The sequence below is a fragment of the Phasianus colchicus genome, chromosome 7 (genome assembly GCF_987193195.1).
Source record: "Phasianus colchicus chromosome 7, bPhaCol1.hap1.1, whole genome shotgun sequence".
Lineage (NCBI taxonomy): Eukaryota > Metazoa > Chordata > Aves > Galliformes > Phasianidae > Phasianus > Phasianus colchicus.
This window is the reverse complement of record NC_143442.1, coordinates 11639286-11666564: the sequence shown is the minus strand read 5'-3', so window position 1 is coordinate 11666564 and position 27279 is coordinate 11639286. Positions and strand designations below refer to the sequence as shown.

The 27279-nt window shown below is 41.1% G+C and overlaps 1 protein-coding gene across 3 annotated transcripts in view; it reads left to right on the top strand.

Moving 5' to 3' along the window:
- The window catches only part of RALB (RAS like proto-oncogene B), a 39814-nt gene that overhangs the window by 4456 nt on the left and 8079 nt on the right, over window positions 1–27279 (top strand). Inside the window, exon 1 of one of the 3 annotated variants that reach the window (XM_031590612.2) lies at window positions 13805–13961. The exons of 1 other annotated variant lie outside the window; for it this stretch is intronic. The gene's annotated coding sequence lies outside the window, so the exon portion shown is untranslated. Of the gene's footprint in view, window positions 1–13804; window positions 13962–27279 lie in introns of those variants that run through there. One more of the 3 variants, XM_031590614.2, reaches the window with a different exon arrangement.

Genomic DNA, 27279 nt, shown 5'->3' with positions numbered 1-27279 from the left:
CCATAAATACCTTATGTACACTTACAGAACTGAGAAAGAATTTGTGACAGTATGTTTCTTACACATTAGAACCAGCAAATGGAAAGAAAGTGAAAAGAAATGCATACTGAGGGGGTTAACCCATTTAATCACATTATAGAAATAAAATGAATGGTACAAGGCCAAAGAATGCCACAAGTGACAGAAAAAAATCCAGTATCAGTTACCTTAATTGGACTAATTATAAAAGGTGGAGTTAGCAATGCAGGCAAGGTACATTTTTCCAACATTCCTTATTATGTGTTAATCATGGCACTGTAAAGATCCAAATATCTTGGATCGTGTAACTTATTAAATACCACTTGCATGTTTCTTGCTGGAGCTCGGTGCAGCGAGGCAAGTACAAGCTGAAACAGTACAAATGGGGAAGGACTTCTTTCTTTATTAAAACAAGCAGTTTCTGCTGAAACTAGTATTGCTTGAGGACCAGCTCGTGGTTCCAAGTGTCTTTCAGTGCTGACAGCTGAAGACAGTAGCTCTGGGCCAGGAGTTAATGTTTGCTCCTTGCTCTAATGGGCGGATGTGTTTAATTAACCTTTGTTTCTGCAGAAGCAGACTTTCTGGCAAGCTGTAGGAATGCTAAAGAAGGGAAATCTAAACAGCAGCAAACCCAGGCATATTCTATACATCTAGCGCTAGGTAAAGAATGCTAATGCAGACAAGTACTTACTGTTTCCTAGGAGATAGGTTTGTACAAGCAATTTTTGCGAAATAAACTTAATATGGCGTTTCCTTTGGGACTTGCTCCCATTACTTTCACAAGACCTGGCTATGGTGCAGTGGCTGTGGGACTTGTCTCCAGTGTCTGGTTAAAGACTGGGCACAGTTCTTCAACTGGGGGGTCACAAAAGTCTATATTCAAGGAGGAAATATTCAGCTTAGTATCTCTTCCTGAGAGCAGGACCCGATAGCCGTGCTGCTTGTGCCATGTCCAGAGTTGGTTTCTACTACAGCTCAAACAGATCCTTCCCAGAGTTTCCAGCAAAGGGCACTTCTTCAGGTTTATAGCTAATTTTTCAGGAGGAGTATGCTAAATCTAATGCAAAGCAAATATGCTTTGCATAAAGTTGCTGGAGGCACTGCTTTTCATTTGTAAAACTAAAGCACAGTAGATTACAATCCGTACTAATATACCACACTACCTGGACACAATGTCCCTAGGCCCAACTCTTTGTTTTCCTAAAAATCCCCAACTTTGTGTGTTTTGCAATTGGGCAAAATAGAGCTTATCTTCTCTGACCTTCACCAGCTCCAGTGTCACAATAGCATCATTGTTTCCTACCTCCTCCCCTTAATAAGCAGTACCTTCCATTCTTCTCACTTCCTTTCTGGCCCAAAGCTTTCCCTCTGAGTGACTTTTTAAAGCTCTGCTTTGTCATCTATTCTTGTTAGTACTGTGATCTAAATTCCAGCCTCCTTCAGTCCTGCTTGTCTCAGTGTCAGCAGCCAGGACTCTAGCTGGTTTTCCTCAAAAAGTGTCTTTTGAAGTTGAATGATGGACATACTCTCCACTGTAGAGGCCTTACAAACAAAGTACATTCCCAGTTGACATAAACATTTAAAAGACAGTATTTTTCTCACTAAAACTGAACAGTAGCATCACATTATCATTACAATCATGAAAGTTCTGCCTTCATTCCTTGCTTGTCATGGGAGGAGTAGGGAAGAAGAGCCAGTGGAGCTCCTCTGCAACCTAATGCTCTACCCAAGCTCCCACAGAACCTATAAGTATAGATGTGTGCATGGTGGGAGGGATGGAATTCTAGTCTTGAGTGTTATTGTCATCTCAGTGGCCTGTCCTTGCTCTGGGATCTGACTCATGCAGCCTGTAGGGCTTAGCTACCCTATTAATATACTTTGTGTTGCTGCAGGTAGCACTTGCTGAGATGGAATGTATGACAATACATGCACTGGATTTTGTCTTTTTCTTTTTTTTTTTTTTTGGTCATCTGTGTGTGATGCATGTACTCAATTTTTCTGAACAACTGCAGGAATTGTAAGTTACTTGAAATTGAGAAAATAATTACAGTATGTTTGAATTCTGTATGCATACAAGCTACAGGATCTGTGGATTCATCCTGCAGGCTTTTTATTCAAGTTAACATATCCAACAGGTTCTGGGTCCTGTTTTCCTTCAGTGGAGGAGGCACAGTGGTGAAGGGAGTTGCTGACCTCGGAGCTGATAGCAAAGCTCCTTCGCTAGTGGGAACAGGTACCATTCTGAGATAGTCTAAAGAATAAAAACCAGTGGGAAGAATTATAGTATCAGTTTAGTTTTAACATGACCAAAGTATGAATTACAAAAACAAAAACCCCTAGCTTAAATACAAGTTGAAACAATTTATCTTCAAGGAAACTCTCGAAGTAAGGGACGGAAATGTAGATTCCAGCTGAAATTTTGCTTGAAGAAAAGTGCTACTGGATGTGTCCATGGCTCAGTTTCTGCACACGCAGCCAGTTAAGGTGCAGTGGAAAGGTACATTAACTTCCAGTTGTGCTAAACACTTACCTCCTAATTTTGATGGATAGCAGTTAATTACATTTTTCCTCTTTGGAAGAAGTATGCATTTCTTTCTTTTGTTAATGTGTCTGATAATGGCAGGGGATTTTTTCGAGGGTAGTTTTGCAACAAAACAGTAGCTTCAGGCACTCTGTAAGAAGCCAAACACAGGGGAAGGGTGGAGTGAAGTTGCCATTTGATAGTGGGAATGATCTACCAGAAAGTTTCCTTATCTGTCCTCAGTACTTGTTTTTCTGAAAGAAACTGTGATGAAAAGGCAGAAGCTATTCTTCTCTGCTGTAAATTCTTTTCTGATAAGACTTCTGGATGAAATCACAATGCTATCTTCATTCAAATCCTTCATAAGATGCATTTTTTCCATAAAGTGTTTCTATGCTAATCCACTAGGCGTTGCTATTTACAGCTTTAAAAGAAACAACGTACTTAACCTGAATTGATTGTAGATTAAGAATTACCGAGTGCACGTCACATAGAAAAGCACAGTCTATGGAAGAAGATCTATTTCCTCCTGGCAGTCGTTCATTATACTGTGTTTTAATTTCTTACTATTGATTGTAATCTCTACAGGAAAGGGGTGTTTGTTTTTATGTACTTTTAAGGCATCATATATGTCTAACTTTTGGTAAATCAATGAAAATCAAGAAGGAAACGAGCTAATTTTATAATACAAATTAGCCTTGCCTTGAATAGCAGTCAAACTCTACTGTCATCCCAGTGTAAGTCCAGATTTGATGCTGAAGTCACTGGAATGGAGCATGATCATGGCTCTTAGCAAAGAAGCAGCTACAGGGGCAGGAGGTCAGAAATGATGCCTCTAACAGATTAATTCCTCTTGTCTTAGAACATGCATATCTTAGAATATGCAAAGGTTAAATAACCCAGATCTTGTATTGAGGCCATGTTGCTTTGCACTTTAAGGTAGTAATATAATTCATGATTACATGGTATAATACATAATAATATATACATATTATATATATATATTACATAATATATACATAATACAGGTATGCTCTTTAACAGCATATAAAGCAATGACAGCCAAATCAGGCACTGCTATAACTAGTGAGGACACAGCAATTTCAAATAGGGTCCCAAGGTAAATGGAATCCATTCTAATCATGTATTTATGCCAGTATTTGGGGTTGCTTTAAATTCTTGCTCTACCATCTCTGTAATTTTCTGCTGTGAGAAATTTGTGGAACTACAATTCTGTCAAAGACTGGGTGGGTGGAGACTCTATTTCCTCTGAGTCATCAGAGGGAAAAGTCCATTGTTGCAGGAGTGATACATGTGAACATGACAGCTAGAATTGAAAAAATCCTCACAGCTCAGAACACATTCAATCTGTTGATATAACCTATTTCAAGTTTAACAGTATCAGCACCATTGCCTTTTAAATTTGTAATTAATCTATATTCCCAAAATATTATGTTGCTATAATCATTCTCACTACTAGGTAACCTGGCAGTAATTTATGCACGATATACATGCATATAGATTAGAAGAAAGGAATAAGATGTTTACTTCAATCAGGAATAACTGGATCAACTTTTATTATTTTTATTTTTAGCAGAGCGTGCAGGAATCTGGCAAGGAAGCCCAACTGTACAGGCAGAGGATGTTGCAGAGGCAGCAAGCTGGGAGCAGGGAAGGAAGGCAGTGCTTCCTGCTGCCCGTTAGCAAACTTGGAGGAAGGAAATCATCCTGCCTCATCATGCTAAATCAGCTAGAGAATCCCTCAAACTCACAGTAAATTCATTGCTCTACCTTTTTCAAGCAGAAGGACATTCAAATTTGTCTAGGAAAGAGAAGCTGTGATTTTGTATATAGGTGTGCAAAGCACTCCCTGAACTTCAGTCCTCTGTACTGCAACTTGCTAATCTGCTCAGGAAAGCAGTGAAAGTAAAAACCTGAGAACTTATCTGTCTTTGTTTTGTTTCCCTTTATCAAGCACTCTTGATCCGTTTTCACCTCCATATGTTACATAAGTATTTTTATCACACCCAGTAAAATCCCTCCAGCTGAAAATTATTTTCTTTTAAGCCGAATGACTGCTATGTTCCATTTGTTAATTGGTGAAATTCAGCCACATCTAGTGTGGTGATCACCCTATATAGCACAGTTTAAACAATGGCCTGTCTTCTTACACAGAATCACCATATCCCCTAAGCCAAAGCCACTGAACTGAAGGGGAACATCCCAGTTCAGTCACTTGCATCTTGTCCAGAAGCTGTCAGTTCCACAGGCAGTTTTTGAAATAACCAGAGTCTGTTGTTTTAAATGCTTATTAGTAGATTATGTTGTCTTACAGCATTTAAACAAATTTACTCAAATGACAGCTTAAACAGATTTAAAGTTGTCATCCCCAAGGGGCAGCTCTACACACAAACTATTAGCAGTAATGTTAAATTACAAAAACACTTGTACAAGTTTAGTTAAATAATGTTACATTTGAATTTGCTCAAAACAATGTATATAATGAAGTCATACAGACTAGAGTAAATTAAAACAAGAACAAAACCAACAAAACAAAACTTTAGAAAGGAAAAAAATACAAAAAAGAATGCTGATGTTAGGCTGAATTCTCAGCCTGTTTCATTACTATTACTATTATTATTACTATTCATCAAGGAATTTCCAGACAAATTTCTCTCTCTTTTGTGTTTATAACTCCAACCATTACATTCTTAATTCTCATTTTCTTTACTAAAGTTTTCCCTCTTAAAACTTTCTTAGGCCATGCTATTTCTGCTCAGATTTGAATCAGCAAAGCAGAATGTTTCCTGTCCTTGGAGGGATGAATCCACACTGGATATTAGGAGCCTGTGTCAGCAGTAACAGGATGCAGACCAGGAAGCTATGAACAACTAGAACAAGAGTGGTGATGTTTTGGCAGAATTGGAATGAAATGTTTGTACATAGGACAGAATAAGTACTGGAACTAAAATATTCTCTATATAACAAAAATAAGGCTGCCAGCAAACTAATTTGGTAGATATGGAAGTAATCAGAAGCTTAGGAGAAAAAGGTTAAGAATTGAGAATATGAAGAGTTACATCCTGCAATAGCACACCACTGGTACTGGCAAATCAATGGTCAAAAGTCTGGAGTCTAGCAAAAATGGAGCTAGAATTAATATTGGTCAATTAGAATACAGATGGACTTGAACTCTACTGGAACGCAAAGCGTTACTCTCAGGGAGCTAACAGTGCATATTGACCAAAATACAAGTAGGAACTCACCCTGCAGTGTGGATCTAAATAAGACCAGAGGTAGTCACAAGTGTGGTGCCATCTAATGTACAGTGGCTCTGAAAGCTGCTCACCATATCCTAGGTCTGGACTAGCATGCATTCCTATCTCTTCTAGCAACTGATAGTATTTAAAAATGGTTGCTTTTATATATAATATAATATATATCTATATATATATTCTCTCTCTCTCTCTCTCTCTGTCTGTCTATATATATATATATCAATTAATATCATATTAAAAAAGGAGGAAAATACAAATCAGGTAAGTGTAAGGTGAACTGAATTTTACGATCTCTTCCTGAACTAAAAGCTTCTCAAATTATCCCCAGAAAACCCCTGGTTTAAGAAAAGCCACAAGGAAACTGTTGCTGAGCCTTCAGTGCTGAGAAGTCTAGGGAACCCAGCTGATCCAAACAAAGAATTCTTTACATGCTAATCAAAAGAGAGATTCAGCAGGTGTCCACATTGCTTAGGCTCTGTGAAAAGAAACTGAAAAGTGAGAACTACATAAAACTGAATGTAACATGGACGTGACATGACTATTGCGTTTTGCATTCGACATAATGGATATCTTCAGGCACAACGGCCAAATCCATAATATTTTTGCTTTCCAAAGAACATGAAAGGCTGCCTTTTCTTGAAAGGAAAGTCTCATCTGCCATGAGACTACAATAATATGTCAGGCTTACTCTATATAAAGATCTTTTCTAAATTTACAAGAAAATAACTTGTTTGATTAAAACACTTGCAAAAAAAAAAAAAAAAAAAAAGACAAATCATTACACATTTAGTTTGTGTGTTCACAGCATTTAACAATAACTGTTAGAGCACAAACATTAGCTAAAATTCTCTTGGGAGAAACAACCAAGCAAAAGGACTTTGGGGCTTGTAGCACCTTAAGCCTTTACAGTCAGATTCAATAAGACTCTCAGACCCCTTCTCTTGATGTAATCTGTGCTAGCTATCACATTCAGTGGGAAGCTGATAGGAAATAATTCATGAACTGGGCATTTTGTAAATCCTGCTCTTCTCCATAAATTGAAAGAGGGATGGAAGGAGAGAGTAGCAGACTTTTCTTCCAAATCACAGGAAGAAGGCACATCCCTTCTATCAGAGGTCTCAAGGGATATGGTATCTATACAGCATGTTGGAAGCCGGATATCAGTTGCCTTCTCCTTTGAGGTGGTTGGAGTTCTTATCAAGGAGGAAAATATCCCAAGCATCTAAGCCAAGACCAAAGATCTTGCCAAAGCCTGTGCTAGGCAAGGGATGTATTTAGTCCTTCTTGTTGAAGCTGACCCAGTTTGCATGAAATAATATTCACTAAACCAGAGAGAATACAAGCAAGAATGATTTAATCTTATCTAATGATTAGAGCACACACTGAATAGTCCCTGCTCTCATAAGAGCATAGAAATTTATACTGCACTGCACTGCTGGCATCTGCACCTGCACAGTTCTAGTTTAAATGGCCAGGCTTAGATTATCTGCTTGCATTGCCCATCTTTAATTAACTTACAGTGACCCATATGAGAGTCTATGCTCAAAACTTGCAGACTTAAGCCTTCTATTGATCTGCAGAAAGGAAAAAACATTATTTTCCCCCCTATATTTATATGCATATACAATGTATAATTCAATTACCATTTGGTACCTACAGAAACCAGTTCTTGAAGGGATCTGACCTTACTTCCTTTTTTTTTTTTTCTCCTCAATTTAAGTGACGATGATCACAATGATTCAATATGAAGTTGATTTTTACACTGGAGAAACTGTCCTGAGAACAACAAACCGACCATTTCCGTAACAGTTTATATCTGAATCAAATATCATTTGGCATTTTGCAGATGTTTTCACAGGCACGAATTCCTATGGTAGAAGAAAAAAAATAGAGAAAAGCAGGCTTTGTATATCTTATGACCTGGCTATAATTCCATTTTAAATGTTAGAGAACATTGCATAGAAAGAGGAAATCTTATAAAGGGACAAGGGTTATAAAGGGAATAAAGTGATGTGAGTTGGATCAAATTCATTTTCTTTTGCTTAAAGTCTAATTAGAAAAAAAATGAAACTAAAGGTCTACTGTTGCCCTTCAAGAAATTCAACATGAGGTTGAAATTCATGCCTGAATGAAGAGAAGCAATTTTGAAAAGTCAGATGTTTGATTTAATGTTCTCTGCAAGGTTGTGTAAAGCTTTTTACTGAAGATATCAAAGTTATACAAAAGTGTTCTGTATGATTAAGGGCAATCATGATTCTCAAAGCCTCTTAGAAGATATAGACACTGTTTGGGCTTGTTCCTTATTTACTGTAAATTTCATTTTTTTTTTCAGTCTGAATAGATGGAGCTTCTTAAAAGAATTTGTTCAAGATTTGCATTACAGATTCACACAGTCTGTACAGCCGTAGCACAGATGCAGATTTTCAGTGTATGATATACGTGGATTCTGCTGTCATATATGATAATGTCAAATCAAGCAAACAAGATTTGAGAAAGCCAAAATACAACACTGTTCAATAAACTGTAACTGATCAAAAAAAACAGCCAAAAGAGCCGTTCGTTCACCATTCTGCTTTAGGGCAGAAAGCTTGTAACACAGCTTGTAAAGTCTTAAAACACAGCCCTGTAATGTGAAAAAACACACAACAACGAGAGAACAACAAAAAAACAAGTTTGAGCAAATGTTCACTGCTGTACAGCAGTAAATATCAGATGAATGAAGGATTCCAGTCATTTCAAGACTAGATTAGGTAGAAGGTTGGGCAGATTTGCTTGTGAATTCACAATGCAGTTCTCTGTGCTGTAAATCACTGGAGCTCCAATGACATTTGGAAAAAAGCAGGATTTCTGGCCATAAACGTGACTTTAGATGTGTGTGATCACAGTGGCTTCAACTTTTAAATTATATATATTTTTTGACTGCAAAGTTCTTTTCTCCTTATATTGTGCCTTCCCTTGCACACACATTATCTACAGTATCAAATGTTTTAAATCAGAACTTCCAGGCTCTCGCTAATTGTTTCAGGTTTTAATTTAATGTGATGCTTTTGCTTTATTTTCATGCTTTTCCAGAGATAAATCATAATGCAATCACAAACCAGGAGAATGAAGAAATCCTTCAACTGTGGCCTTACAGTGGTCCCACACTTATACGTTGGCCAATGTACATTTCTATGGCAGACTCAGTGCCCCAGCTCCTCCCAAGCTTTTTCAAAGGAATATGAGGCTTAACACAAATGGCATCAGAAGATTAAGACATCAATAATGCATTACTTGCAATTTATTCATTTTTGTTTCACAATGTACTTATTAATAAGTTAAAAGACTGCATATCAATTGAACCATTAATTAGTTGAAGGGTAAATTGTTACTACTGACTTAATTAGTTTCTAGCAAATAGTCTTTTCTTAAAAAGTTAATATCTGATTCTTTTGACAGATCCTAAACATGCAGCAATGTTGACTGAAAAGATAAAAGACAATACAGGAGCCAGGAGGTTATCCAGATGAGATATAGGGTATGCTTATTTTGAAATTACTTTCCTTGATCTTCTAATGTAAAGCACATAGTACTCTGATCAAAGATGAGGAAAAAAAAAAAAAAGGAGAGGCTGTTTGTAGACTGTATTAGGTTATAAGCCACAAGGAATTTATCTTTCCTAGAAGAGAGGAATGCTGTGTAAAGTAATATACAAACATTCAGCTCAACAGGGAGAACTTTATTCACTGTAGCAATATTATCGCATTACTGCTTTATGTTCTTAGCAAGCCATACAACTGAGAATCAAGTAATGCATAGCAATATGATACTTACACTATCATATTTGTAGGACACAAAAATGTCCTTAGAACGTCTGCTGACTGAACAGATTCATGCAAGTTTCCTACAATAACCACTGCATCCATTTTTTTGAGACTTTTACTTTTGGGTATAAATACAACAGCTAATGAACAGTGCAGTGTTATAATGTGTATTTTTATGAATAAGGAATCTGTAGCAGAGTGCAGCTAAAGAGAAATTTTGGTAGGCAAGATCTGTAGCCTTTTGTTTCACCATTAAAACTATTTTGAACAGTACTTGGATTTCCAAAAGAGATTTCCCATTCAAGTTCACATTCAGACCTTCTTTAACTTGACAAAGTTATGCTGTAGGTGCAAGAAACTTGGTCACAGTTGGTTAATTCCATAAAGGATAGCACAGATGCATGGATAAAATGCAATCATAACAGTAACTATATTAAAAATTCAGGTCTCATAGATTGTAAGTGGTTTGGGAAACAAAAATTCTAGTGCCATTTAAGTAGAGAGGTGGCATTGAGACTCCTGAATATTTACAGTAGATGTTCCAAGTAAACACTGAAAGGAGAAAGCTGCATTAATAAGAACAAGGATAGCAGATTAATTATTAAAGACCTTTATTGCATAAGAATACATTTTGTTTTAATTCATAGAAGAACACTTTAACCTCATTCTAAGTTTGGTAAATTAAATTAGAGACTGCAGACAGAAGCAAGTACTTAAGAAAAAAACCCAACCTTTTTCATTGACAGCATTTTCTGAAGTATTGATCCCATCCTGGCAGAATATTGGTTGCTATGAAAGCCAGTAACTTGCATTATTTATTTGATATATTTGTCAATAATTCGATGTGAAAATTTGATTAAAAAAGAAGTGACACGAGATCTGTTAACTTGATTTGTTTTTCATGACTGCTGAAATCACTTCCTAACAGCAGTTACTCAATTAGGTAGCAATGCTAAACTCAGCAAAATTTTCAGTGTTAGTTGCCTTATTATTCTGGCCTGCCTTGCTTTGTTCCAGAATAATTTCTGTTTTTACACAGTTGGCTTTAGTATGATCATCACATCCAACTTTACCAGTAAAACACTAAAGTATGTGTTCTATCTGGTGAAACCTTAATGCATCTGTTTCAGCAGTGCACTTAAGGAAATATGGGCTAGTTGGAGAAAGGCCAAAGAAGGAGAGTGACTGGCAATTAGGAAACATGGCCTACAGGGAATGACTGAAAAAATAGGTGTTATTTTGTAGAAAAAAAAAAGAATCTGAGGAGTGAAAAAATAATGATTTTTCTTGCAAAAGGAAAAGAAAAATCTGTCCAGTATGCAATTAATTAACAGGCTGTAACTGTAATGAGTGACATTCAAAGTAATTTAAGGTAAATATTGTTAAAATGTTTCTTATGATAAAGTAATCCAATATTCTAAAGAAATTACTACGATACTGCAATCTTTTTTACATTAAACAAATAAGTGCCAGAAATGATACATGCATAGCTGATCTTGCCTTGGGCCATGGAGAAGGACTACCTGAGCTTTTATGACTCTTCTGTATTGTTTTCTCTTTCTTTGAGGTTATCAATATCTACAATAAAGTTTGTTCCTTCTGTAAAGTCTCCAAAGTCAAGCCCGAAATCTTTCATGCTGACGATAATCATGATGATAGAAACATAACACCTGTAACAATGGAATGTGAAATTCCTTACCTCACAAAATTTCAGTAAGAATCTCCTTAAAAATGACCATGTGCTTTGATCCTGACAAAATCTCAGCTGCACCTGAAATTGCAAGGAGATCTTGTAGTGAATGGTAGCATGGTGACTTCCTTCTGTTGGCAACAAAAACAAAGTGCACAATACAATCAAAACACCATAAACTCCAACAAAGCCAAAGCCACAGTCATATTTCATTTTCTATCATTTATTTCTGTTACATTTTGGTTTATTGCTTTATGGTATTTGAATGCTGAAATTGATAAATTGTGCCGAGGTCACTTTCATTCTCCTAAGTGTACAAATAATCTGTATATTGTAGTTCTTGTTAAATGATCCATGCCTGAAGAGAAAATGGTCTTTGACTAAATTCTTTTCATTTAAGTACAAGCTCTGAGCGTACACTATGTACATGTATCACTCCTGACAATTTATCTAAGCCTAGATTAACTCCGACAGCTGAACTCTCAGATACAAAAAATGTTGTCTTTTGAGAACAAAAAGAACATGGCAGCATTCTAACTAATGCAATTGTTTTTTCCTCCTCTTTCTAATCAGTTTTCTTTTGTTCTTTCCAGCTTTATGTTAGCATTCATTTTGATTGAAGAGTGGTCCCAAGAGTAGGATAAAAATAATACAGTAGCTTTGGAATTAATATGTCAAGAAGACTTGCAGGTCCGGTTACCTTTGCTGAGCTATTGCTTTGTGCTGCACGGGGCTACAGGCACTGGCTGTGTATAACTAAGAGTTTCTTCAGAGAGGGACAAAACCTTCCTGCTGCTTTAACCTGTTCAAAACAACTGCCAGCCCCATCCAGCACGTGGTTATCTGACTGGCCTCTCTCAATAGAGGGTATAACAATCTGCTCCCTAGATCTGTATGCTGCTCTACTCATCCCTGCCTCTCTCCAGCTAAATTTGGGATCTACAACATTCCCATTTAATTCCTTATTTACTTCTCCTTGATTTTCTTTGCTAATTACTTCCACAATAAATAAATGATTCAATTGAATAGAGCTGTCTCCCTGGGTTTTATATCATTTTCATCACTAGTTTCTAGAACTACTTTCAGCTAATTCATTCTTCAGATAACCAACCTTCTAGAGTACCTTTCTACTTACAAAATAGTATTGCTCAGAAAAGAAGTATGCATCCTAATCTTTGCAAAGTAGAAACATTTGCTGCTCAGTTACTCACCACACTTAATGTTCATAATGACCAAACAGTGCTCAGAGTGCCTCGTTACGTCCTCAGTGGGCTAGAAAATGAATACATGCATCGAAAATGATGTCCCCATCTTGAAGAATTTGCAGTCTAAAGCATTAGGTCAGGAAGAAGCAACAGCGAGAGATACATTTTTCCATCTCTGCTGAAATCTTACTTGTTTAGAGAGTGAACATTTATTGTCTGCAAAGCACTTAGAATAAAATAAACGCAATATGAATGATAATGAAAAGGAATTTTGTTCCCTAAATTGTTCGATAGAAATTTTCTTCTTAAGTATCGAAGCAAAAATATATCTGTAACACCTATGGTTACCATGGAGATTATACCAGGCAATATGCATAATGCTTTCAAACACAGCCTCAGATAAATGTTCTTCGTCATGACTGGATTACTACAGAGAAGTAGATTTCCCCTAGACAATTTGCAGAAGCAGGATAAAGGTGGTTTATTTCTCAAGCCTTTGCAACGAAGCAAGGGGAAGTGTCAGCACTGTGGTGTGGGCAGCAGGCACGCTGTGTCTGCATGACAAGACCTGGCTCCTCAGGTGCGTGGTATTTTCAGCTCGTAGGTAGGGCTTCATCCCAAATTAATCTCTTTTGTGTGCTCACATCAGAGCAACTGGTCCCACCACACTGCCTGCGTGGTGTGGAAGACGGCCATGGAGACATGCAGAATAACTGGGAAACAATTCTAAATAATTGCACTTGGCTTCCTTCGAGACAGGAGGAAACTATTCCACGTACAACTTCACCCTGCCATTAGCAGACAGAGGTGGAAGGTCATTCTGTCTTCCTCCTCTGTCGCAGGCTGCATGGAAGCCCAAGGAGAAGGCAGGAGCTGCCACAACCGCTCACACTGTTCCTTCTTCCACATTTCCCCCCGAGATCTCAGCCCGCGGAGGTCAGGGGAAGGAACGGCTTTTCCCACTTCCCGAGTGGGCATCGCCACACAGACCGCTGATGTGGAGGAGGACTAGGTCTGCTGTGCGACTGCTTGGTAACGTCAGGGCTGAGCAGCCAGGATTCGTGGACTGACAGAAGTTTTGAAGGAAGAAGAGCAGTAAATACACCAGCAGTCCTCTCCGGGCGCCGAAGACCCGCGCTCAGCCACAGCCCCCCGGCCAACGCCACACGGACCACCCCCGCCCTGCCCCGCGCAAAGCCCCGCCCACCGCAGCTATCTCCCCCGCCGATTGGCCCCAGCTCGTCACGTGACGGCGGGGCGGGAGCGCGCTCGCGGGGAGCCGGCCCCGGCGGGAGCGGCGCGCCGACGAGGGCGGAAGTGCGCGGCGGGGGCGCGCGGGCGGCGGCGGCGCCCCAATGAGAGCGCGAGGGGCGGCGGCGGCGGCGGTTAAAGCGGAGCCGGGCGGCGGGCGGGAGCCGCAGCGCGGAGCCGGGTCGTAGTTCCTAGGTGAGAGCGTGGCCTCGGTTGACTCGTCCCAGTTCCGCTCGCGAGGAGGGCTGTGGGGGAAGGGGTCGGTCACCGCGTCCCTGGGGCCTGCGCTGGGCCGGGGCTGGGGCCGCCCCTCGGGTGGGCTGCGGGCTGGGCTGGGAGGCGCCGGCACGGAGCGGGGCTGCCGTGCTGTGCCGGGCCGAGGTGAGCGGTTGCGCTGTGTAAGGGACGCGGGAGGGCCGAGGGGTGAGCAGGGGCTGCGTGCGGGGTTCCGTGCTGCCCGCCCTGCGCTGCGCTGCGCCCCGTCCGGGCAGCTCCCGCGGGAGGAGCGCGGCGGTGCCGGCCGTGACCTTTCCGCAGCGGGGTGGGGAGCGGCACGGCCGCCCTTCCGCACGGTGCTGCGGCTGATCGGGCTCCTGCCGGGTCGGCCGCGTCCCGGTGGTGCTTTCCTGAGAGGGAGAGGGCTGAACTCTGTAGTCCGGGCAGCATTGCTGTCCCGACGCTGCTTTCCTCGTCCTGGGACTCGGTTTCTTGTGGCAGAGGGAGAGAGCTGCTGCGCTGTTGAAGAGCACCTTGGAGGCTCCTCAGCAGTCCGTCTAATGCAAACTTGTTACCTGTACTTCTCAAAGCCGAGAGGAAGGACTGACAGCTGGGCCACACGTGTGGTAGTTCATGCCAGCAGCTTGCTTGGTGGCTGGAAGTAACTTCCTTATGATAGGAAAATGAGTACCAGTGACTTGAGTTCACTTGGCAGTAGTGTCTTTGCAGCTTGTTCATTTGTTAGCGTACCTCTTATCTACTGCTCTAGCCACCTTTTGCTGCTGTACTCTGAACTTAATGTTTTTGTTTGTGATTAAAATTATATTAGCTTACCAGTAGTAGGGCTTTTTGCATTCACCTTCAGTATTAAATGACTTTTACTTATGGGGAGTAGTCTGAAAGGTTTTCCTGCTCCTTAAGCGAGTTTGCTGTATTAGGCTGTATCAGTAGTGTATTGTTTGTTATATACCCCTCTTGAGAGGGTTGACTTGATTCTGTTTTGCATGCATAGCAAAAGGTGAAGCTGACCTATTTTCACTGGGGTTATGTGTATGCTGCAGGGAAGTGTGTAGTTTAAAGACTTAGTTGGAATGCTTTATAAAAATTCTTGCCTGAAAGCTTAATTTGACCCGACAGTGCCCCTTCTCAGGCACTCTCCAAAACTCTATGCTTGTCTCTAATTGTCAGTGCAGTGGTGCTGGATGTCTGGGGAGAAGATCAGTTGAGGCATTTTGAGAAAATGAAGGCAGTAATGATGGGATGATGCCCATACAGCTGACCTCCTGGGTGGTGTGAGGATTCTCCAGCCTAATGTCTCTTCTGTGCTTTAAACTTTCTTTTGTTAAGTCTGTACTGAATAAGTGCCAACTGATGTGACTGAATGCTGTATAAAGCAGCTCATTTCCCTTTGAAGTGTCAGTGTCCAGGCCTCACCAACAACTCTATGAGCAGAGCCCATGTGATTGTAGCAGAGCAGCCCTCCTGTCAGACTCAGAAACCTGGTTTGTAGTTTGATCTTGTCCTGTTGCTTTGTAAACTGTTTGCTTTCTACTTAGTGGATACTCGATAATTTTATACTAGATAGTAATAACTAGATCCAGACCCCATGCAGCTGACTGATTAAATTATGTTCTGTTACACAGTGAATTCATCTGAATGGCCTCTGCTAACAGAGGTACTGAAGAAGCCAATTTCTCATGTCTCCTGTGCAGACAATAAGTGTTCAGGGAGTGCAAGTATGTAGTGGTATGAGAACAATTAAGTGGCCCTGAAGGCCAGCAGGTGTGTTGTGCCTGGAGCACTCAGCTGAGGCTGAAGGTCTGTGGGAGTTGGACTCTCCTCCTGTGTTTGGAGGAGGTGCCACTGAAATGGATGAGCACTGCTCCAGTGCTTGCCTCCTATGCCCTGTGTGCATTGCTTCCCCTAACCTTTGCATGTTTGATTTATGAAAGGTGCTGATCCCAGTTGTAAGCCAGGTTAGATGGCAGCTCTGTTCTCAAACTCTTCCTATCTTGATGTCCTATTCCTCTGTTAGAAAAATGATGTTCTTCAGGCTTTATGCTCTTTCCACTTTCTCCATCTTCAGAAACTTCTCTGCCAACATCACTGGCAGGTGGTGATAAGGTTCCCGTGCTGCTTATCTGCTGTTGCATGGAGTGGGAATGTCAGCAAACAGCCTTGGCTCTTTCTTTGGTAATCATCAATTTTATAGTCTTTATTCTGTGATAAAACTGATACCTAGCTCTTCCAGATGCCAGGGAGCAGATGTCTAAGAAGTACTTGCTAATAGTTTCCAGAGTGATCACTTTATCAGTAGCTCCTTGTAGCCCACTGAACAGGACTAAGTAATTTCCATCACTGCCTGTCCTAGAAATATCATGTCTTGTTAGTTAGGCAAGTCAAGCCTATAGAACTTCTGCTTTGTCTGTATTCTGAATACTGCTTCAATAATGTTAATAGAGGATCTGTTCTGTCTGTTGGGCTTGAGATATGCACATGTTTCTTTAAGACCTGTCAAAATGAAAGCCGTAAGTTACATAATGTGAGAATGCTGTTTAGGTGCTGTGTTGGTAGGTTCTTGGATTGCTTTACAGTGGTAGCTGCTTACCTACAGCTCTCTTGTATGTGAACCTTGACCCAGCAGCCTTTCTGATGGCTGCAGAAGCGGCCCAGAAAGGTGCAAATAGTGGTTGATTACTGAAATGTGAGACTTAATAGAAACACAGTAGCTACTAATAGCTTTGCTCAAATGGAATCACAAATCAAATACTGAAAAAAAAAAATCAGTTCTGGGATTAGAAGCATTTGTTAAAGCTTTAAGCCTGTCAGATGTTACTTCTTGAATTAGTGTTGCTGTCAGTTGATGTGATTAATATGAAATACTTCAGGCTGCTAAGTGTATTGGTGAAGCTGGAGACTTAATATATTCTTAAATTAGGAATGTGGTGGAACTAATCAGTGTTGGGCTGGAAAGCTGAAAGCATGCTGAGTTCTGTTGATGGTGCCATTGCTTTGGGTTATGGCATTTCCTATATGTCTTCACCTGGATTAAAGGTTACTTCTCAGAAGAATACTGCATGCTCAGCCATACTCTGACTTTGGGCATGGTTTTATCATCCTTTAGATGGCCAAGTGAGGGGATGTTATTTTTAGAGCTAGTGACACAGGTTTTTGTAAGCCAGGGGTTGCTGACAATATAGCATTACTAAAAACATGAGTGCCTAAAAAAAGACTGTAGGGGCCACCTGAGCTTTGGACTCCATATTGCAGAGCATCAGCTAAATAGAGTGGATTTCTTAAGGTTAGTGCCACTGCTCTGTCCTGTACTGTGTGTGCTTGGAACTGGTGCCATTCCTCATTCATTTTCATTTTCAAAATGGTTTAAGAACCAATCTATTTTCTAACAACTCTGCAAGCTCAGTGGGAATTCTTCTTCTTTATAAGACAACCTAAAATTTAAGTAGGCTTTATGGGCTGAAGCTGGAAAGAAAAGAACCTTACTTAATTTAAAATGTTCTTAGATGTAGGTTGGTGGTGATGCTGTACATCTTCATTCATTTTGTTTGTAGGACAGGGATCGGGCAGTGGGTTAGTCCAGCTACACTCCTGGAGTGTTCTCAACTGTCTTCTGATAACTATGTGGTGAGCATGCCTGCTTTTACCTCTTGTGAAGAAAAATCATATGAGGGTCTGAATTAAGTGTTAGTTGAGAAGGACTTGCTGTAATTTTTAAGCTCTGCTGTACTTTCACTAGTTATGAAATAGATGTTTGGTTTGAAAAAGCTTCCCAGAGATAAAATGTGTGGGAAGTGTATTGCAGGAGCACAGATTCAAATTGTAACTGCTGAGGCTGGAAGAAGCTTCAGGAGATTTTCTGTCCAGCCTTCTACTGCCTGCACTAATCCTGACCCCAGAGCTCTCCACTAGCCTAGCATCCATCTGTAGGCATTCCTGCTGCCCTGATGGAGGGGCAGTTCTTCACCTTGCCTTTCTGGCAGAACTCTAGCTATCCATGGCTGCACTCTTGTCATGAGATCCCAGCTCATCTGTGCTCCTAGCAGGACTGCAGTCCCTGTGACCACATGTAGACTTCCCCCAGCATCTCTTGCTTGTTTCTCACCCTGTGTGCTTTGGTGTATAGAAGCAGCCCATTGCACTGATTTCCGAGGAAAGACATAAGAGCAGGAGGTGAGCTGGCATCTATCAGGATAATAGCTTTCTGCTCTGAGAAGGAAGCAAATGCCTCAAAGAGCAGGCAAGGATAAATGTATGGATTATACTACTCTTGTTCTGTGGTTTTCATGTGACTTGTCACTTGCTAGGTCTTAAAAGGAGGTGTTCTGAACACTGTATGTGAAGTTCTGTGTTGAAATCAGCTGGTTCCTGTTGAAGTTGGGAAGGAGTTGCATGTAGCCCCATGCTGTTGTGACAGTCCAGTTCCCATTTAAAGATGGCTGTTGGCTTTGAGGCAAAGCATGTGAGCACAGTATGCTCGAGGGCATGTGCCTATGTGCATGCCTAAGATGTCTCTTTAGGTCAGTAGAAAGGTAGCTTCTGGGTGTGGAATTTGCTGTTCCTATCAGGGAGACTTGATATTTCTGTTCAGATGAGTCTTAACACAGCATCTGAATTGCAGATAAATACTAATTGTCTGAGGTAACCAGTGTGGCTGTTGTTGCTTTGTGTGGTGGAAATGTGTTGATTGAAAGATGGGAAACTGGCTGCTTGGAGCAGAAGTTCAGTGTGTCTGAAGAGAGCTCTGACTCTGTGAGCCCTACAGTGGTTCAAGTAGTGTGAATGCTTTCAGAGGCTGCAGGAAGATGGTTCTCCTGTGCCCCTGAGGAGGAGGGTGTCAATGATTAGAGTAAGGGGTTATTACCCACCTACATCCATTTATGTCAGCAGTTATTTAAGTATTTTACGCATCCACAGAGTCGTGAGTGCTGCTCTCCAATTTCAGTTCAGGAGCAAGGAATACTTGACACTCAGTGCATGGGTAGGACCAGTTGCTGCTGCTGGTAGTACTTAAGCCATGGTGTTTGGGCTTCTGCATTCCCCTGGGTGCCCAGTCACTAGGGAACCTCGAAGGTAGTTCCTATGGCATGGCTGCCATTCTGAGTGAGCAGCTTGCTGACTGCTGTGCTGCGTTTGCAAGGCCAGTGGGCTGGCTTGGACAGGGAACTTGGGTTAGTAACACTTCCTGAGGCTGAAGAAGTTGATCCTGTGACTGTGTAGCAGCCTCATGACTGAATGTGTTTTTGCAGCGGTTTAGTAGATCTGTTTCCTTCTGGGTTACACTGCTGCAGGTTATCCATTGAAAAGGTACTGTAATCTTATACTGACGTAAGATTTGTTGTATTATTTTTGAAATCTCATGTGCTATTTAAGATATACCCCAGCCAAATTTTCTGCTTGTGCAGGAATTTTCTGCTTGTCCAGAGGTCTGATTAAAAGTCAGTATTAGATTAACATCTGAAACATGTCATTATGCCTAGCAGTGCTCTGGCAGACCCAGTGTGTGCTGTGTCTCAAAGGTGAGTATGCTCTTACACTGAGAAACTTTCCAAGGAAGTGAAGCTGAAACACTTGCAAGTCAGTGCGGGGGTTGAGGCTGTTGTACAACTCTGCAGTGTCATTTATCAGGTATGAGCCTCGTTGACTCATGTGAGAGATACTGTCCTTAATTCACTGTAGGTAATTAGGCAACCAGACAGTTACCACTATAGTGGCAAACTTTGCATAGCAATTCTGAGCGAATTAGCTCAGTCTTTATGCTTGCAGGAGACTTGTATCTGTGTCCTTGCTAGGATAAGGGCAGCAAAGTGGATCAGTCTCGTCTATAGTCTGTCTAAAGTGTCTTCTGGGCACTGGTGCTAGACCTGTTGGCATCCTGAAAGCATGTGGAGAAGACTGGATGGGTAACTCCTACATTTTGCCTAGCTGTAATGGCATTAGTGTCTTCAGGTTCTTACTTCAGGTAATGCTTTACCTTTTAAAAGCAAAGAGAATATCTTACTGGTTACTCAGAACAGCAGTGTAGAAAATAAGGTAGTGGTCTCTGGCTTTCTGAAACAAATAATCTTGCTTCTGTGGTGCCATCTGTAAAACAGTCAGACAATCTCAAGAATTAATAAAGGCATTGCACTGCCAGTAGGTATATAATTCTAAGGGTTTTATGATAGAGCTGAGGTGTTCTGATAAACCAGAACCTTTCTCTTTGGGTGCTGCCATTCAGGACCAACCTCGCTCCAGGATGATGTGTGTCCCTGTTGGTGTGTATGTAATCCTGATGTACCTGCTGTCTCTTCTGGGGAAAAATAATCCCACTTGTTAAGAATGGGAAGCAGTGTGTTCTGTGCTTATCTCCTTCCTCATTGACTTGGGATGGATGCCATGTGGCAGGCAGGTGCAGTTGTAGGCAGGTTGAACCATGTGGAGCAAGAAGGATGCAGAGCTGTTACTAGAATCTAAAAGGGCAAGTATAATGTTAAAACAGCAATTCTTGCATTAGATTAAAATAGAAGGTGCATACCAATGGGAGAAAACGTCGCTAAAAGCCTCTAACCACTAGAACATACAAGAAGCTTACCAGGTGTGGCTCTAGTTGCTGTGAGGAGGACGTTTCCCCTTTGATTAGAAAGGAATACAACAATGAATGGCTGTAGCAGACAGATTATTCTATAATGATTGTATATAATGATTTCTGTGTTTGTACTTAACTGCCAGCATTGTGGGGACCAAGCAGCTCATGCATCTGTCAGGAGTGAGACTCCAGGTCTTCCTGTCTTTTTGCTGTCTCCTTGTATTTCAGTGCCCCTGGAGCACTGCAGCCAGGGCAGAAGTTCCAGCTCCCAAATAGCAGTGTCCCTTGAAGACGTAGGGTTGTGTTAGGTCTGTGCTGCTTGCGGGAGTCAGGAGCTGTGCTTTCACACTCTGTTGTATATGACCTAAGCAGTGCTGCTGTTGGCTTGCTGACAGACTTGTTGGTGCTTTTCCCTGGGAAACTGATGTGTGCTGGAGTTCTGGCAGGCTTCCATCATGACATTGTTTGTTTTCATTCTGACCCCCCATCAAGAGCTGTGGGGAGGACTGTAGAGGAAACTGTTAGTTTATGTCCTGGCTTTATGAGGAAGACTGGGTAGAGATGACTCATCTGAGTGCTGTGGGGCTCTGCTCTCTGGACTGCTCTTGTGCATCAGATCCCAGAGGAGTTCACCTTCAGGTAGCGTGGTCCAATAGATGAAGTGAAACAGTGGAAACAACTATTAACTTCTGTTCTTACATGCATTTTTCACTGTGTGCATTCAGTATACATAAATTAAGTAGTAAAAACATTAATGGCTTTTGTCTGCAGAGAACCACTAGCATGACTGGGAAGCTGCAGTTTACGAGTGCAGCACTGTACAACTAAGTAGCTGCACGTCCTTTAAAAAGCTCAGTTTTGAGATGAGCTGTGTACTTAGAGCAGGAATGAACCTGGTATCATAGCTAGTTCTAGCTTGGTGCCGAGTTGGAAGTGCTCTGTATATCTCTGTCCTCAAACAGTGTCTTTTAATGCTACTTTCACTGATCCCTCTTTGTTGGCTGAGTGGTTTTAGTATTTATGAAGGCTGATGGGAGAAAAACAGGCACTGCTTTATTAAGCTGGGAAATAGAGATGCCTACCTCAAATCTGTGACAAAAATAGAATAATTACAATAGTGATTTCCATACAGATCTGAATAAAGACATTCTCAGACCAAAATGAAGCAGTAGAACTAAGGCTTGCTTTCCAGTATTTGCATTCAAGCTCTAATTAAAATGATTTGCAGTGCTTTATGAACATTTGACTGCAGAACAGCACTGTTAAGATGACTGACTACATGCAGTGATAGCATGCTGCATTATCAGGCTGTTAGGTCATATCTTGACCTTTGCAGTCTTATTTAGCTTATCACAGATTTAAGCAGTTCTCTAGATGTGCAGCAGTTTAGAGGCACTACCTATGGGCAGTCTTTTCTTCACTTAACAAGAGTAACTTGTCCCTAGTCAATACCCTTTTTTTACCTCAATGCAGGAACTTCTTGTTTGAATTTTAGATAGAGATACCTGTGCAATTCTCGTTTTAGTACAGCATAAGATAAAGTTATTTTAAACTGTTGCCCTTCTGACAGACTGATCCAATACACAGCACTGCTGCAGGGTGGGATGCCTTGGAGTTCATGTGAGTTTTCCTCAGATGTCAGAACTGTTGTAAACAAAGCTATCTTTAAGTTACTGCTGATATGCAGAGGCATTGTCTCATTGTTATTAATGAGTTATCTGGAAGAGTCATCTGAATACTATGAGAGGACTTCATATAGTAAGTGCTGCTTTCAGACTTGCTTTCTAAGCTGTGGGGATGCATCTTTCTTCAGAAAACTTGCGGGTGAAGCTGGGCTGTGCTTGACAGGGATGATGGGAGCAGCGTGCTGAGAAATAGTGATCTGTTTTAATCCGAGTACCTGGTGCTCCAGATCTGAGGATAACCTTAAGAGGTGGCATTGCCCAAGCCTAGCTAGTACTTGGTGCAGAGAATAGGGGGCTGGACTTGTAGATTGCTCTTGTGGTCAGGTAAAGGAACAATGAGTAGGACTCACCCAGCTACAAGTTCTTGTGTACACCTGAAGCAGTTCTACAGAACACTTGAGAAAAATACTTACAGTCCTTGTATAGCAAATTAACACTAAAAGATTGCTTTATTAAATTATTTTACTTCAGTGGAAAGTTGAGGCTTTCTGCATGCAAATATGTTGAGCAGTGCAGAGCACAGTAAGATTTAAACTATATATATGTGGTCTGTGTACAGCTGTTGCTGGAAGATGCTGACCATCGCAGCCACTCAAACTAATTATGTATATATTTCTGACTCTTAGTTGTAACTACTGTAATAAGCTTGTAGCTTTCAGTGTGTCAAATAATGTATTTAATAGCTTTTTCTCAAACTCTCAAGTGTTGTGGTGTTTCTAATTCTTCCAGCAGTGATCCAGTCTGTATAAATTCTTGTTTGGAGGGAATTTGTAGGGCATGGGACTACCTTGCTTTTCCTTTGGTCCTTAAGTATTGTTTTCTAAATCTGTTTTTAGCTTCTCATCTGGTGTCATTAATTGAATAACAACAAAACTGCTAATAGATCTTTTACAGATAAGAAAATGTCTAATTACTAAAAGGAGATCTCAGGCTAGGATTTCTGCTCTAGTGCTCAGCCCCTGTGCTGCAGCAGAGTTTTGGCTACACCAGCACACCTCGAGGGAGTGTGGGGTGGACAGGATTGTGACGTTTCCCTGCTTGTTCAGTGGTGTGTATAATCCTCTGACTGCTATGGTTGGCTTTACTTCTGCAAATGTGCTCCCCATCACATCAGTACTCAGTACTGAGGTGTGAGGTCTTGCTGATGGCTGTCTTGCAGGAGGTGGGCTTGTACAGCTGGTGTGAGGGAGATGGGATGGGGAGAGAGGCAGGGTGGTATAAATGGCAACTGTGAAACTGCTGCCCCAGCCTTCTCTGCAAGACATCTCGAGCCAGAAGAGGTCCTTGATCTGATAAAAACATGGCCTGGAAAATCCATAGCCATGACTGAAGATGGAGCACCCAGCAGTAAGTGGGGAGGGATGCAGGGATTTCCTGAGAAGGGATTTGTGCTGAACACTTCGTAATCTTTTTAGTATGAAAACCAATAACTGGAGACACTCCAAGAGGTAAGATATTAGCACAGCCCAAAAAAAAAAGCAGCATTTTTATTTTTAGCATGCATATCCTAAAATTCTTAGTAGCATTAAACACGCCGCTTGAGATTAAGTGAACTTGTTTTTATAGTTGAGCTACCAGTTGGAGCATTTACAGTCCATTGAAAGCTAATGGAATTCTAGTGCTTAAAGATTTTCTGGATAACCTCAGAACAGCTGAGGAGCTCTTACAGTTCATAGCTCAGTGAGATTGTTAATTAGTTTTGTGATCCAGGGAATTTCTGTGACTGCATTCTTGCAGGCGTATCACAGAACCAAACACCCCAAAGCCTCTAATTCGCATTCTGATAAATGAGGATCGCTAAAACACTGTTGTGGAACTTTGTCCTTTCTGTGCTTGCTTTGGATGACATCACATTTAAGCCTTTTTAATAGGGTGAATACCCAGATTTTCCTTTAAAACTAGGTGTCTGAAGGGTTTAACAAAGCTCTTCTGTCAAGCTATTGGATGAAGTGTTTCTAGAATCCCACTTTGAAATCTAAAGAATGGCTGCTTTCAGTGGTGGGGTAGCAATGAAAAGAAACGTCCAAGGATATCAGCTGCATTGCAGAACAAGGGCTGGTCTCAGCAACTCTGTGCTTAGGGCTCTATTTCAGTTTTTAAACCTCAAATGGAGTTGGAAAAATTAGAAGTGATTCTAATTAACACCTCAGTATGGCTCTAGAATTTCTTACTGTTATAATAGAATATCTCCTGGAAGACAACTGGACTTATTGCCTTTTCTCATGTTTTTCTGTCTATGTTTTGTGTGTGCAGTAGTAAAGTGGGTTCCTTTCTTGTGAAGTGATGAGTGCTGTTTCCTTTAAGTGACTGCAACTGTGGAGGCTCAGTGTGGTTGGAGTGTGTAACCTGGCTCAAACCATTCAGTAGTCATCCGTGTATCAGGGCATAGAGTGAACCAGTCCTGTATGTTAATAGTGTTCTGGAGCAGGGTGACTGCTTAGGTTGAAGAGAAGAGTAGAAAAAGTAGCAGTGCTACATTTACATTTGGACTTCATGAAGCTGTAAATGAATGCTTGCTGTGAAGTACTCTGGTTTGCAGATGCCTGCCAAGAATGAAACACTGTGCAGGTTACCCTATGGTAGGAGGCCTTAGTTAACCTGGAGGAATTGCAGTCTGAGCTGGTAAGATGAGGGAAGGCTGAAACAGTTGAGTTTAGGGCTAAATTTTGAGGGTGGCACAGTTTGATTGCAAAAGCTTCTGGTAGGATTAGGTCTGTGGTGCAGGGGGGATCTTCAGAAGTCTAAATAAAACCAGCTTCTTGGTAACCATTGTGGCTTGATTTACAACTCTTGCTGTGTTTCATGTGGCCAGCCTGTCTGTTAGAGCCTTCATTTGTTGGTCTAAAGATCCATTTTCAATAGCACCACAGAACTGCTGTGTATATAGTTTTGTGTTGCCCATTATCAAAAACCCAGTTACTCAGTCCTTTTCTTTTAAAGCAGATGAAGCAGGTAATTGCTTCTAATTTCTGAAATGTAAAAGGCTGCCTGGAAAAATCTGTGTTCTGGTATGGGCTCTGTCATCCACAGCAGGGTGAAAAGTAGCCTGAAGAAACTCAAAAGGTGTTTCAAAAGGCTTTATTCTTACAGGTCGTAGCATTTTCCACACCAAGTTCAGTATTACCTACCTGAAGGTAGGTAAAAGAAATGTCTAAGTCATTTACCTACCTAAGAAGGTAGGTAAAAAAAAAAAAAAAGAAGTCTAGTCACTGACTGGATCATTTTCCTTGCCAGAAGAAGGTAAACTGTTTCTTGGGCTATAGAGGTGAAAAAGAAACTGAACAGTTGATCTCAGTGAGTTTTGTTTGCTTTATTACAGTATTCCTATTTAAAATCTCACTGTGCCCTTTCTGAAACAGTGATGTACTACTGGCCTGATCCTGCCTGCCACACTGACACTGTTGGAGGATCAGTCCTGTGCTGCATGGTTTCAGCCTTGTCTTGCTCTGTTCTGCCTGGCTTTTCTGTGGTTCTGCTTCCTCACCACAGGTCATGGCTGCTCCCTTTCACCTCAGAAAGGACTGGGTGAGCTCCCTCCTCTGCTTTAAACTGCCTATGCCTTATACCAAACCTGCAATCCTCCTGGTTTGGAACCTCAAGGGTAATGGCTAAATTCAGTGTCCCCAAAATGGGTGTAGCAGACAGATAAGAGTAGCTCTGTGTGGGGATGGTACTGTAACTCAGATGCTTGAAAAAGCATTTCTGGGAGTGCTTCTTCACTGTTGGGGTGTTTGCTCTTGTATGGCACATGCTAGTCAACAACAACTTAGTCTGAGGTGTTACCTTTCAAACCATAGTCATGCCAAGGGGGAAGAATTCTTTGCCATTGGTGTCTACCAGAATGGGTCACCCAGTCTGGTGATGGAATTACTGACCTCAAATCTCAGTGCACGTAGTAACGTGGCTTGCTTGGAGCCAACTGCTTTTGAGTGAGGAATTTGAACTAAACAATATTCAGTGGTCCTTCCCAGCCTATCTAATCCTAGAATGTTTGGAGCTTGGCAAGTTGTTAGTCTCTAGTTAGTTTTGTTTAGGACTGCCTGTTATGTGAAAACCTTTTCCAGGGTAGTCCTTATATAATTTCTGTTGTAGGCATTACTCTTGTCTGGCAGAATTTTGATGGTATGATGGGTGGATTGTCTGCATGGGCTGATCACAGTTCAGGCTACCTTGAGACTCCTGGTAGGCCTGTTCATATTTCCTGTTCTGTGATAATGGAACTATCATAAATCAGGGCAGGTATAGCTACTCTTTGTAGCAGTGTTCTCTGCATGATCTACTGTCCTGTTCTTCCTGCAGCACTCAGCCAGGGTAGGAATAGCTGGGGTCTTCAGCTGTCCTGCTGCGTGTGGACAGAGGTATTGCTATCCTTGCATCTCCCATATAGCATTTGTGTCTGGAGCATGCATCTTTTATTCTCCTCACTATGGGGATCATGTCTAGTGACAACTTCTGTCAGTTGCTTCATCTTTTGTTCCTCGTTTCCCAGCATGCTGTTCTTACAGCTACTGTTCTATGCTAATCAGGGTCTGGCACTGCTACATCCAGCTGCTGGTAAATGCTGGAGACCTCCTAAACGAACAAAAAGCAACAAAAACCACTACTACACTTAAGTACTTAATTTGCATGACACATAACAAAAGCTTGTAAAGAAATACTCATTTATTGAACTTGCTCTTTCTGGATTTGCAACATCAGGAGAAGAGCAGGTACTGAGTATTTCTTGCAGTAAAGCAGGATGTTTTCAAAAGCAAATTGTAGCATCAAAGGCAAGAATATCAAAATAAATGCTAATGCCATGTTATAAGGCTTTCTGCTGGAAGCTTTTGCAATTTGTTCCTGCCAGAATTTACTATGAATCTCTGCTTTTCTTATTAGCCTACATAGAGAAAAGATCAAAAGTAATTTTCATAAGCAGATCTAAGGTATAGCTCTGTTAGTAGGTTGAAACTAAGCTGTATCAACTTTAAATAAATATTTTAGAAAGGTGTAAAGCCTTATAATGAGAGAGAGAAAAATACAACTTCCT